The sequence below is a fragment of the Varroa jacobsoni genome, unplaced genomic scaffold (genome assembly GCF_002532875.2).
Source record: "Varroa jacobsoni isolate VJ856 unplaced genomic scaffold, vjacob_1.0 scaffold_1163, whole genome shotgun sequence".
Classification (NCBI taxonomy): Eukaryota; Metazoa; Arthropoda; class Arachnida; order Mesostigmata; family Varroidae; genus Varroa; species Varroa jacobsoni.
Window position 1 is genome coordinate 75,696 of NW_019214065.1, and position 13,666 is coordinate 89,361.

Genomic DNA, 13,666 nt, shown 5'->3' on the forward strand with positions numbered 1-13,666 from the left:
TCGTTGCTTTTTGCCTCTATCAGTAGAATAATATAAGTCTATCGGTAGAATAATAGTATCGTTACGCATCACGGTCACCTCATTCCGATACTTCATGTTTTTTTCATCGGTGCTGTGCGCCATTCGAATAAGTAATGCGATTTATTCATCGGATTTGCGTACAGCAGACTTCCTTCAGCAAAGCACACAAAGGTCAGCGCAGTGTTTTGAAGCTAGATAAAGCCGGTGTGTCAATTTCAGCACGCAGGGCAGCGGCTGATGTTAGTAACAGGCGTGAAATTCCTAACTTCCCAAGTTTTTAATGCTAAGTAAAATTGAACGTGTACTCATACAACTTTAAACCGATTTCGATAAATCAAAATTTTACTACTGAAAATAACTGTATCGGTACATACGTGAAAATGTTTGTTTTCTAGCGTGGTGTTAGCACAGTTTTGGAAACTCTATTTTGATATGCTTTTTTATTATATTTTATTCAACAGGAAGTCTAGAGTAGCTCTAGACTTCCTGTTGAATGTTTGCCTACAAATGTTACTACACTGCAAATTTTAGAACACAGTCCGCCGTAATAAATGATGTAGCTCTAAAGCTTTCATCTTAGTTAGAAATAATTATACCTTAACGGTTTTTTCTGCTTTGAATTTGATCGAATGCTGCACAGAGACGTGACGCCGACGGGTGTTGGGCAGAAGTGCCAAAATGCTATTACGTTCAGAAGGATTTCCCGTTATGGTAACCTCTAATCTGTACACAAGCTGGTCATCAATGAAGGAGCAGTAAGTTTCAGGACAGATAATTTGTCACTTACCTCGTATCGTGTGGCTCCAATAGAGTCTTGGGACATAACGAGGTTGAATACATTTAGCATCTCTTCGGTGAGCAAATTTAGGCTCTACGCGCGGCTAGAAAAACGTCCAAGGATACTGGCTTATGTCGCGGTGTCTATTTTTCCACAGCGGCCACTCACACCGAACGCGACAAACCTGTATAAAATAGCACACACTATATATATATATCCTATTGATATTTACCAGGCAGAACCGGTGCGGGTAGAGCTCCACAGAGCTCAGTCATGCAGCCTTTTTAATGCACACGCCGGTGTATTATTGTTCATTCGGATAAGTGAGCTAAGTTGAGACTTTAGCAGCGGTTTTTGATTTAGCTGCTTCTGCGGGTAGCCAAATATATGTTATGCTACAAAATGTATGAGAACAAGAGGGGCAGCAGTGAGCCTGGATTCTCGATTTGTGGCGCGAAAAACAAACCTCGATCATTCGCGTTCGTTCATACAAGACACACACAAATAAGGCTTCCCTGGCTGGATCCTGCGCGAAATTAAAAAAACGTTTTGAATTAACCCACTCCAGCCTACTATTGCGATCGTCAGAGGGATCTCGATTGTCGGTCATTCATGATTTGAAGGGCCACAGTCCAGAACTCTTTCGCTGGAAGTCTCTCACTCTGTCAACCTAAAGTCATGTACGAAAATAACAAGCAATTGAAAGAATGATAATTAAATAACGTTTTACTCTACCATTCTTGATTATATGAATTGGGAGTAGACTGATTAAAGACTATGTGTCGCGGATGTTATTATGAGTGTGGAATTTGTAAGGCTCTTTCAGGCAAATGTTACCCTTTAGCGTATCCTTTTTATTTTACAGGATATAATACGATTGTAAAATAAAAAGCGTTGATCAGTTCAACGGTTTCGTTTCTAACAAAATACGATTGTTATATTTGGAAATTCTAGCATTTGTTCAATGCATTAAAGGTAACGTTTTCGAATGGCAGGATCCTGCTCCGAGCTTCTCGTTACAATGCAGCTAGCAAATGTCAAACGACGACAGCCGATACGTCTTCATAAACAACACAAATTGTATATAGAATGTATGCAATACATCACAGCTAATTAAGCGTTCACGTCTGGACCATGATTAATATGACAGGCAATCGGCTATAGATGTTGATCTGGAAAAAATAGGCGCGCAGTTGTCTTTGCGGAAAAAAACTTCACGTAAGTGTGATCGGTTTAAAGTTTTCGAAGATGCATTATTAACCATTGGTTCTCACTCTGTGATATCTGCATATATGTGTCTCTTACCGCCAAAGATGATGTGACCCATACTGTCCCATTTAGTCGTGTCCTTTTTGATCACGGGGAAGGTGCTCACTCAGTTTCAAAAACCTTCCAGTTCTCTCTCAGTAGAATCTCACTAAATTAGTTACGCTGATCAACTCTCGCGCACGTTTCACTACGCATACATAGATTTATACGCACGTACATACATATTTTACCAGTTACAGTTTCTGCCAGAGCCCAGTTCTATCTATTCGATTGTTCATAAACGGGCGATAGGTTCATCTAGAATTTTGTTGCTGTCATACTCAGCGGCGTCGAGTTTGTGAGAAATAGATATTGTCCTGAAAAAACTACCTGTAGATTCTGTGTTCCCCTCACTCAGTTCTTTTTAGTCAAACACGAAAGACCTTATGCCAATAGAATCCATCAATGATTTACCAGTTTTAGGCAGACAATGTAAAACAAGTACCGCACTGTCCCGCATGGTGATAGTCTATCTGCGTCACGCAAACGGAGCTTCCGTGTAGGTCGTCTATCCGCTTGATACACTCAAGCGGCTTAGTTCGTTACGGCAACGATATCACTCTCATTCGAGCTTAGATATACACTAATGAAATTATCTTTGTAGGGTAAATCCACAATAAATGGACCTGAACTTGGCTTATCAGAGAGAAAATAGTTGGTATGAACTAGTATGCATTTACTGTAGAATATTTGTGCGGGTGACGTTTATTAATCATATACAGTGTGATCTGACGTGAAGCCAAGAGGTTTAGTCAAGACTAGATCTGCTTCGAACCGGATAAAAAAATATGGGCTATCTATTCTTTAGTTGCAGTTGATTGTTCGCCATGAAAGGCCGCTCATTACCATTACCTCTGCTGGGCGCTTAGATTGTTAAACCAGATATGTTGAGTTAATCTTTGATAGCGAATTTATGAGAGACGTTTTTATTTGACATTCTCTAGATTTTCGTAGATAAAGTGTCTATAAGGGTGAATAGCAAGTTAAGTGGCGCGAGTTTAGGCCACTGGGCAAAATCTTAACTCTAGCTTTTTCGGTTATCATTTCACAACGTGCATGTTAATGCCGCCGGTTTGGAGAAGTCAATCTGTATACACTGGCACCCCGAACGATGCCCGCTCTCACGGGCATCTATCTGGGCTCTGTAATTAATGACCTGTAGAATCATTGCTCTCTTCCCGAGTTTACGTTATTACTTAAGCTGGACAGGGTACCTACTTTGTTAAAGTGAATTCTTTCAGTGCAAAAAAAACGAAAGGTAGAAAAGCTTGTATTACCCTACGACCGTAAAGACCAGTTCCCGGGGGCAGTACTAGCTTAAGAACTGTAGACCTCGGGCGAGATCAGTCGTAGGAAGTTTTTCCGGAACGAATTAGGTTATCATCTTCTTAAGAAATGCGGCAAAGGTTTCTCCTAACTACAAAGCCTGAAGTAACAACAGACTCGATTGTCATTTTCGTTTAACTGTTGTCCACAGCTGCCCTAAACCGATGTCCTTTCAAAGACATGATTCACTCACGTGACGAAATTTTCGGTGACGGCATTGGAAACATATCAAGTGCCGAAATCAAACTACAATTAAAGTTGTGTTCCTCTGATATGTTATTTCAGTATTATTTGTTTCAACGTGAAGCCTTAGCTTATATTGTTTTTCATGTGTAAATGTGCTTAGCTAATACGTAACGTTTGATCTGAACGATGAGTGTCAACCAGTGGCTGGACGGCGAGCACAAAGAAGCCAATGTTTCCTACCTGGGCGCTGTTGAATTTAATATAGCCGTTCTGTTTATTGAAGAAGTTAGCATTGGAATAACACTAATAGTTAATCTTCAATCCAGGCCAACAAAAGAAACGAAAAAGGTGAGATAGGCTGAAGTGAGCTGGCGCGCTAACGCTCCGTAGGGCAGTTCTCTGCTGGTGATCATGAATGTGTTAATTGTTATCCAACCATATCTTGCTGGGACTGATATAGTAAACATCTGTTGGATGTCCGCAATAGGAAGGAAGAAAAGAAAGGGACTCGATATGAACTTCGATGTGAGACCCGATATACGACGGTCATGGCGACTCTTCTTGATGATGGCTTCCAGTCGAACGCTAGACGCGATGTCGAGGGTACGTATGTCGTACAGTAACAGAAAATAATGACCGAACATGTCGCAGCTATCTGAATTGAAGCATTTCATTCAGTTCCTCGCTAATATATAGCAGTACACCAATCGATGATGATGAACCAGGTGGATATGAAGCACAACTAGCTGGGAAAGGAAAAGGGGTTTGATTACTCGCCAAGTAGCGAGTAAACGACTATGTTTCTCGCTTCGATGTCTGTCCGCTGGAAAAATGCACGAGTGCATTAAAGCAGAAGATTTGTCAGAGGCATATACACGTACATATTATTGAATGATTATCTTTTTTATCTTTTGAAACTCTGCAAAATTGTCTCTTCGGCGATTTCAATTAGGCTCTAAAATGCTTGTTCAATAGCGGTCATTAGTCAGTAGTAACGAGACAGCACTCCATGCATAGCAGCGCTATCCCGCTACCACTTAATCTACTTATTCGTAAAGAATGAATCATAGCAAGAAAAATCTATTCGCTCCTACAGCAATAGGTTGTCACCCCCAGAGTCAACTGGCGGTCATCGGAGTCCTGTTGGGCCTCTGCGGCAATCTGTTTGCAAGTACCACTGCGAGTTTCAGCTTGGGCCTGCAAGATGCGTATTGTATTGATTGATGTACAAAGTACTTACGTTGCCACTCGTTGTATCCTCTGTCATTTCGGGTAAGTTCTGCTTGGTCCAGCATTTTTTTCTGTTGCTATCCTTCAATAAATGCAAATGAACTAATGATTCGTCGAGTTAAAAATAAGGCGAACAAAAAGGTACTCTACCCATTGTCGCTGTCTTTTGCTCAAGACTGTTTTTGCACCGTCATGGGAAACCGAGTCCTCTTAATATACAGGCGCAGGGAAATAGCATTTTCCTGTGCCACGCAACCCGTTTGTGCCAATAAAGTTGCTTTATTAATTAGATTGTCATCACATAGATGTAAGTAGTGGCAGCTAGGCTTTGTTAAATACATAGGTTTTATCATCTACCTATTTTATAGCTATGTTTACTGCGTACCAACTCGTGAAACCTCGGTGTTCGTCGTTCACGAAACACCATTCGAGTCGCAGTGAATCGATAAAGATATATAAAGTCATCTTTGACAGAAACAATACCTACCAATAGTATTGACAAAAATATATGAGGCTGGCTAGACATTCGATTTTTGTTCGGTTTCGCTTAAATCGTTGACAGTATTAATCAATCAAGCGGGTTGGGTGATATAAATAGTGGTGATTTTAGGGTAAAAATCAACGATAGACACTTAAAATGACTCCACCAAATTATCCGAAGAAAACAAATGAGCCTTAAACCTATGCACAATAGAGCACTTTGTACATTAGTTCGAATAGGTTCGTTTTAGGCGGACCTTTTTGCCGAGTTTATGCCTAACCTGAAAGTTTATTTGCTTTAATTTGCGTTTGGTACCGCTGTAGGGGATCAGTGTAAGCAAAATACTGATACATGGGTACGCCGATCCGTAAATTAATGTATTAATAGGGTACTGTGCCTGTCATCGAACTCCTACCAAATAGGCGTCTAGACAGAGAATCTTTTTAAGGGTGGCTGGCCTAGGCCTTTTTATTACCTTATCGATAAAAGAAAAAGCAAGCTGAAAGAATCTTGAAATTTTGAACTGAAAGAAAAATTGATTGCTAATTAGTGGAAAGTTTCGTTAAAACAGACATCATTCAATTGTGTTTGTTCTAGATTGTCGTCAGATTTATATGACGTAAAAAGCGTCGAACGATGCCTGTCATTAAGTTATCTTATTCTATCTATATACACTGCGACTACCGTTGAGTATAGTGTTGAGCCAATGTATCCTAATCATCGCCTAATCTACGCGCATAAAGACATATAATCTTGTGAATTTCGGGAAGTCGCTATGTGCTCCAGCCACATGAACTTGAAGCCAGGACAAAGGCACTTCATGTTACATTGTACAGACCCATATCGTGACGCTCACCGCGAACTTTTCGTGCACTGCGGCTACTATAGAATATATGCCGAAACAGATGTGAAATTGATCGCACTCCACATCGCACGATACACAGTTAGGTAAAACTTAATACCGAAAAATATACTCAAAGGACAGAAGAAATAGTTGTACCTTGCCTGCGCACATAGAGATTTAATTATCCATTTTCATATTGTACGGAACTTTTGCGTAAGTTCTTTGTAAAACGACATAATTTTTTTTAATGAAATTCCGCCAGTTGGCTCACGCATGAGTCGCTAGCAAAGGCAACTTCATGAAATACAACTCATGCCGTGTGCCTCCTTTTATATATGTTGTTGTATCTTTGAAGTAGCCATGACGCGGGTGGAATTGCGCGTGGCAGGTCGCATGTTTATTGTAATGGTCATCTACCATTTAGCGTCGACGCTGATTGCCGCTCTCGTTGGACTGATCATTGTGACATTATTGGCACCTGGACGGGAAATCCGCGACGTGCCTGAAGTGCACGTGTCGGCACAGCTCTCGACTTAGTACGGTACGATGAGTAGACATAGGTACTATATTTTGAATAGCAAATGTCAGATGTGATCTCGAAGGAGCTTCTAACGTCGCGTTTTCTGCTGTAAATTGACTCTTCCTTAATCTAAAGCATTTGTGTGCTAACCGATCGCATGGAATATATAAAATATACGAATAAACGCCATATAAATTTAGCGACATTCATAGAAAAAGTCTGATCCTTTACATGAAAGCAGCTGAATAATTACGCGATCGGTTAAGCAAATATGGTCCTTGATAGGGGTATAATGACGTATTTATTTAATGAACAACGTAATCGTACGTTAGTAGTTTTCATATTTTTTTTTGATTTATTTAAACGCATAGTTTATGTGATGTCTATTTATGCGCCCAACTAGCTGGAGATAAACATCATATCAACATCGCGGTGTCCTGTACCATTGAACCCTCAGGAATATGTTCCCGACAAATCTGGTCCAGCCGCATGGTACAGTTCATGCTAGTTAGTGGCTACTTAGTGTTTCCCATCGAGCTGAACTCCCGTGAAGTTCCATTAGCGCGAGTTTTTCACAGAGAATTTGAGTATTCCGATGGACTGAACATCTTTGGTAAGGGGAAATAGTGCTTGGTGGTTAGTGCTAGGGAAATATATTCTTAATTGGTGGTATAATCTTGTTGCTCAAAAGAGTCTGTGGTGGGTACTGTGTATATCACGCACTATGGGGGACTGTGATGGCTTATGTTTAACCGATAAGCTGTGTTTGATTTGGCCAATCGGACTATTGCATACAAAGTTTCTCTTTTCTCCTGTCATGCCTTGGGTTGTTGGTGTGTAACAGCTACGATTGAAGTCGAAAGAGCTTAACGTTCACCATCTATATATCCATATATAAAACGTATCTGAGTAACTCTATACATGTAAAAAGTCATTGTGAAATGGAAAATACAATTAAGAGTCTTGTCGAACATTGGATCGCTAAATTTTCTCGGACTAGCGTGCGATGTAGAACTCCTTTTGGAGTTAATGATAACGTGGCGAATTGCGGGACTTCTTGCGAATAACTGCCTTTACCCTATTGCCTTTAATCATATAGGTATCGTTGAAGAACGTTCTCGTCACACGAACATGGACTAGAGTAGCTAGCGAAGACTGTCCCTTAAGTGACATTGTACTTTATTTGTATTTACTAAATGTATTTTTTGTATACCAGTGTGGTCGCTGCATTAACCAGCTTTGCGAACTGAGATATTCCGCATGCTGTGGTGATCACCATGGTGCTGGTCTTGCAGACAGCTGGGTTGAGTGCCAAACATCTACCACTGCTGCTGGCTAGTGATTGGATCATGTGAGCCGATTTTCATTTCAGCCTCACTCATATCACGTTGTTTCCCTCACGCACGTACCTCACAGACGTACAACAGATGGCCAATATGCTTAAGAAGGTAACCGTGCGTTTCCTATTCAAGTCGTATCTTCTTTATTTTCATAGTAATTTTGAGGGTGGCACCCCGAGTCCCCCTAGCGCCACATCTCTACTAGTTTTTGTTCTACTTGACGCCACGGTTTTTTGAGTATACCACGATATCGCTAGACACGTTCCTCATATTTCTGTGTGGTAATTATAGATTATATTAGAACATACTCATTTGTAATGCGAGGCCTGTCAGTTGCCGAACTTCAGAACTATCTATTAAGTCTAACGGAATAATTTTATACTGCGACCGCGTCTTTCATACCTATATATATTTGATTATCTTAATAAATCCATAACGAGAGACTGCGTCCTATAACTATACTGTTAATATCTTCTACAATAGTCTTCCGCTAAACGCCGCCGCAATTTTATATAAGGTAAGCGTATAACTCAATGAGCGTGTTAGTTTCATTTCCGCCAAGCATCTCAATTAATCTCAATTATGTAAACATTGGGAACCGCTGTAGGACGGCCGTTAACGTGTTCAGTCAGGCGATCGCAACCACAGTAGTAGCGCGAGAGGTACGTCGAGATCTCGAGCGGTCTGAGGAAGCTTTGGAACAGCACCGTTGGGAACACGTTACCAACGTGGGGATCACAAAAAGAGAGCTTGGCAACGATTAATTCTACGTGTCACATCTAACTTGACACTTATAGCATTGATTAATTCTATAGTAAGTTGAGGCTGTAAAACTTTAATTGTGCCCCGTGTGAACGGGTGTAGCGCTAATCGCTCTAGTGCTCTACGAATTAAGAGTAAACAGGGGAATAATAGAAATAATTTATCATGTTAAGAAGCTAATTATACTATCTTGTTTAAGTCGTTACGAGAAATGTTGACCCTCAATAAACTATCATAGCCTTAAGTTCGTCGAGGAAATGGCCGATAGACGTACGGGGACAATATACGCAATAGTATTTCATCTTGAGGATCCATCTTTAAGAGTTACTCGCAGTTCAATAGAGCTCAGAGCTTGGTTCATTTAACATTAATGTCCATATGCGGTGATAGTATCCAATCCATACCTTAGGATTTCCGGAATGATTTTGTCCTAATCGAACAGATTAGAAGATCGTTTTCCAATCGGCGTCGTTCTGAAGGCAAGCCTACTGTCGCTAAACCGTGGGACGATGTAAATCGATTGACTTTGCCAGAATGAAATATACCTTAAGCAGAGTGTATCCTCTTGGGAATATTTTGGTGCCTCATTCATAATGCTTAACTGTTCAATCCAAATTTCGATAAAAATAATTTTTGGCTATTTTTGTGTAATCCCAAACAGCGCACTTTTTTCCGTGAAATAAATACCACAAGGAAGCTGTCCTAGCAGAAAGATAAAAAGGATTATATGAGGATATCGCACCTTATAGTTTGATGGTATGAGGTGTCTCTCGGCTCCTCGAAATAATAGTTCATTGGTCACATAGTCCTCTTCACTTATTCGTTGCTTCAAGTTGCCAAACTGCGAAGTTCTAGTATCGCTGCTATTGCATTTTTTGCTGGGAGCTTACGGGCTAAATTTGCGGAAATTTTCGCGGGAAACGTTGCTTCTAACTCGATCAAGAATTTTATCATTTAAAATTGTTGTTTTTGTTGAAAACTTTAACTAGGAGCGCGAGCGTACTACTTATTGTTTATCTATTAGTAGAAATGGTATGTTCGAACGCGTCAAACGCCTATCGTGCAAGCTGGTTCTACGCGTCAATAGGTATAAGTTATGGCGTTAGATAACACTTCGAAATATGTTATCCACTTCAAGGCATATACGTTGACGTTATACGTTAATGAATTATATCTTTCCGTTCCGTTCCACTGACACCGCCATATTTTGCAAATATGGATGTTCGTTCCATTTTTGCTGTATTGTTGCCCCTTATCAAGCAGGATTACAATATGGATACCGGCCCAATAACCGTTCGTGGTTTTATGATTTATCAGAATCCTTTTCGTTAGTTTATCTCCGATGATTCCAGTATACGGTTGCCAGCCACGGACAAGAGACAACAAACAATAATGTGACTGGAACAGTAGTATTCATTTATCAATCGAAAGATAGGACTACGATATAATTTTATTTGCAGCTGTTGACTATAGGCATAACAGGTGATTATGGAAAGATTTAGTTTAGCGTCTTGGCGAAATGCACAGAGTTTAAAAACGCAAGAGATATTATTTGCAGTCCTTCATATTCATTGGCATAAGCTGTTATGAGTTTAATTAATTCTGTTATGAATATAGTATATGAAACGACGTGAATTAAACTAGGCATACCAATAGAATCAATGTTCCTGTTTATTATCACAAACAGGTCCGGAAAATTGTTTCTCTGCGCAAAGATCCAAACGCGTGATACCTCTTTTCAAAAACTGCGTGTGGACACCTAAGAGCTTATTGAATCAAACAACGCTACACATCAATGCTCTGGACTGTGGAGATATATCATCTGTTTCCTGTTGAGCTCATGACAGGACACCATTCCCTCTTGAATCTTGGTCTGAGATTTTGTCCTGTGTCCTGTTCCTATTACATGACGACGATACAGGGCGTAGATAATTCTCTTGGAAATGTGCTTGCCCGTTGATGGAAGCACCTGAATCCGCCTTGCTAGGACTTTAGTGCGCGTTCGCGTACCAAGGGGGGGGCATGGAGGAATGCGACAGCAAACATCTATTCCGATAAACTGAATTAGTAGCAGGCGGACACGTTTACGAGAGACCAAATGATGCAAAGAAAAGGAAGAAATGAGCTTCCTGCTTGATATCCTAAAGCAGATAATGAAGTTAGAGTATGTTAATAAAACGTTGCTAACAGTCTTGCTCTCATCATTAATTTCATATACTGAAAACCGCCATTTTAATAGCAATTGATTTTCGGCCACTCGAATTATTTCGGACAGAAAACGCAAACTGAGCTTTCGAAGTTATTATTTGTCAGTCAAGCTGTTTTTAGGCAGTTGGACTCGCTAAGTCTGAGCCAAGATCAGACAAATGCGTACCTGTACCTCAGAACGTTGTCGAGTGATATTTCGCGCTCATCGCACTGCTGTCACTTCACGCACTTATTCGCAGCAGGCGGCCGTATATTCCGGAAGATCAGCAGGTGACGTAACTATTTACCAGAAAGGCCTTTGCAAGTAATTTCAGGCGGTACAGCAGCTGTTAAGTAGGTCCAAGGGACGAAATTTGGTTGACGAAAGAAAACTACGGATTTGAGTTTAGGGTAAGTGTGGGTGTAAGTACTTACTGCACGAAGATGCCTCTTCTAACAGCGTTGCTGTCCTTGCAAACTATCCTCACAAAAACTCCATATCTTTTCTATTTAGGTTCTACTCACTCTCAATATTTTCCATGATTGCCACATAAACAATCGGTCTGTATTTACAGCGTCATTTTTTCGCAACTGAAGGTAGAAATGAACCTGGCTTATGAACATTTTCATATTGATAGATTTTCTCATGTCATCAAACACGGCAATTTAGTTATTTAATGAAATAGACGATCCTAAACTAAGAAACGAATATGGTAAATTGTCTTTTTTCACTACGAATCAAATAGGCCAATGAAAAAGGTTGCTTTTTTTTTGCAGAAACATGTCTCCATTCGTGATCCTTCAAGCCACAACGAGGTTTCGTTTCTTTTTGTTTTCGTTAGTTTCGTAGGACGAGCCTTAGAAAAACTACAAAACGTTTACTAACTAGTTTTTCTTCTGAACGGATCCTTACTTTTTTTTGACACGGCTTAGCACCGCACATGTTCATTTCTTATGCGAAGTGTGGATTGCTAGAACTGGTTATTACAGATTAGCTAACGTTTGTATGCCACACTGGAGAGGGGCCACTCGTGACTGTCAAAACAAGACCAAAAGGACAAGTCGGTAGCTTTGGACCATCATAAATACTTCCAGGCAAATACCGACCGTTCGCTATGTGACAGCGACGATTCGGGCGGCCATCTTGCCGTTGGAAGACTGCTAAAATGCGTTTAGCTTCAGACTGTCTCGACGCCATGCAAACGGTGGCGCTGAAGGCACAAACCTCTCAGCCACTAATCTCACCCGTAAACTTTTCGCAGACGGAAGTCGAATCTTCCATTCTATCTGAGGACTCGCCGAGGAAGCTCTCACTAAAGAGGAACAGCTGGCGTTTGCTTGACTGTTATTAGACTACGTACCCATTGCAACTGACGAAGTAGCTAACGTAGAGCTGTCACTAGCGTCCGGAACCGTCTTTTCGGCTTCGACCGGGGAGCGATGGGACTTAGGACGAACCGCCAACGCAGAGATGGGTAATCTGCATCGCACGCATTGGTTGTAGGAATTGTATGCTACCTGCACTTACGTTAAGACCACTTCGAGGGTGCTGCCTTCTAGCAGGCATGTAAAACTGGTCCAGTTCCGAAACGGTAGAATATTGCCAATTTAACTGCGGCTTCAGGCTGTCCCGACCTGGCGTGGTTTCGGGGGCTAGGTCCAATTTCTTCTCTTTTTGGAAGCTTAGACCCTTGAGATATTTGGGCGCCAGTTGTAGCCAGAGAAATCTCCACCGGGCATTGGCTTGGTGTCTGGTTTAGTGTTCATACGTCAAGAGTCAAACGTTTGTGAAAGGCACGGGTCAGAGGGCCGCTCCGCTACCGTAACGTAATTAACAACAGGCGATAATTAATTTAAATGTCTAAGGATTAACCTCGCTAGCGCTAAATTACACAAAAGAAACAGATTTGTGTGTCTCTACGTTAGTTCTACAACACCGAGCTTTGATAAATTTAATCTTCGAATCGGAAATTTTCAGCTGATAATTACTGTTGCAAATTCCTCAGACAATTCTCCCAGTACATTGAAAAATTTGATGAAAACGAAATTAAAAGCGTCTATGGAAATGATGAAAAATACACACTAAATATAATTTTAAATTGTCTATATTTTTACGTATGATATAAATCTGGTTTTTTTTTAAGTAAGTAGAAAAATTTTGAATCAAGGCTGAATCCTGCTTGCCGTATGGTGACTATTAACTGCTGTAGATGACAAAAAGAGAACGTCAATAGACATTAGCCCGTGCTACCATCTACTCTTTCTGTACAAGACATTTGTACAAAAAATGTATATATAAAATATTTTACGACCTTTCAGTTTTTTCTGAAGAAACAATCAGTGGGCCAATTTAAGGGTCCATTGTATTCAAGAACGGCCCCTGGGAACACGATCGGCACAAAGCCTTAACGCATACCGAAAATAACATTATTTTAAGTTATCCTAAAATCTGTTAGGTGACGCTGTTCCCGAAGCTGTCGCGGAAAGCAGTATGCTATGTGACGATTTGCTAACTGAATTTCCGAAGCGGATGATCTAACGAGATTACCAGTGAAGTTCACGTATTACCTGCTTTCCTTTTTTATCTGCCTCATTAATTGTAAACTGACGCTTAAAGCGATTGTGTTTTCTGGCAGAGACGAATACGAAAGTGAGCGCGGTCCTTTGCTCTTAGGTGATGTCG

At 40.7% G+C, this 13,666-nt stretch overlaps 1 long non-coding RNA gene across 2 annotated transcripts; it reads right to left on the minus strand.

The window, feature by feature from the left end:
- Window positions 1–10,261: 10,261 nt before the first annotated feature.
- Window positions 10,262–13,006, minus strand: LOC147752560 (uncharacterized). Of its 2 annotated transcripts, none has more exons than XR_015313723.1 (3): window positions 12,345–13,006; window positions 11,171–11,330; window positions 10,262–10,937 (listed from the first exon to the last, which is right to left on the minus strand). It is a non-coding gene; the product is annotated as an uncharacterized LOC147752560 (long non-coding RNA). The 2 variants fall into 2 exon arrangements; XR_015313724.1 differs by having other exon boundaries at window positions 11,171–11,375.
- Window positions 13,007–13,666: the final 660 nt, after the last annotated feature.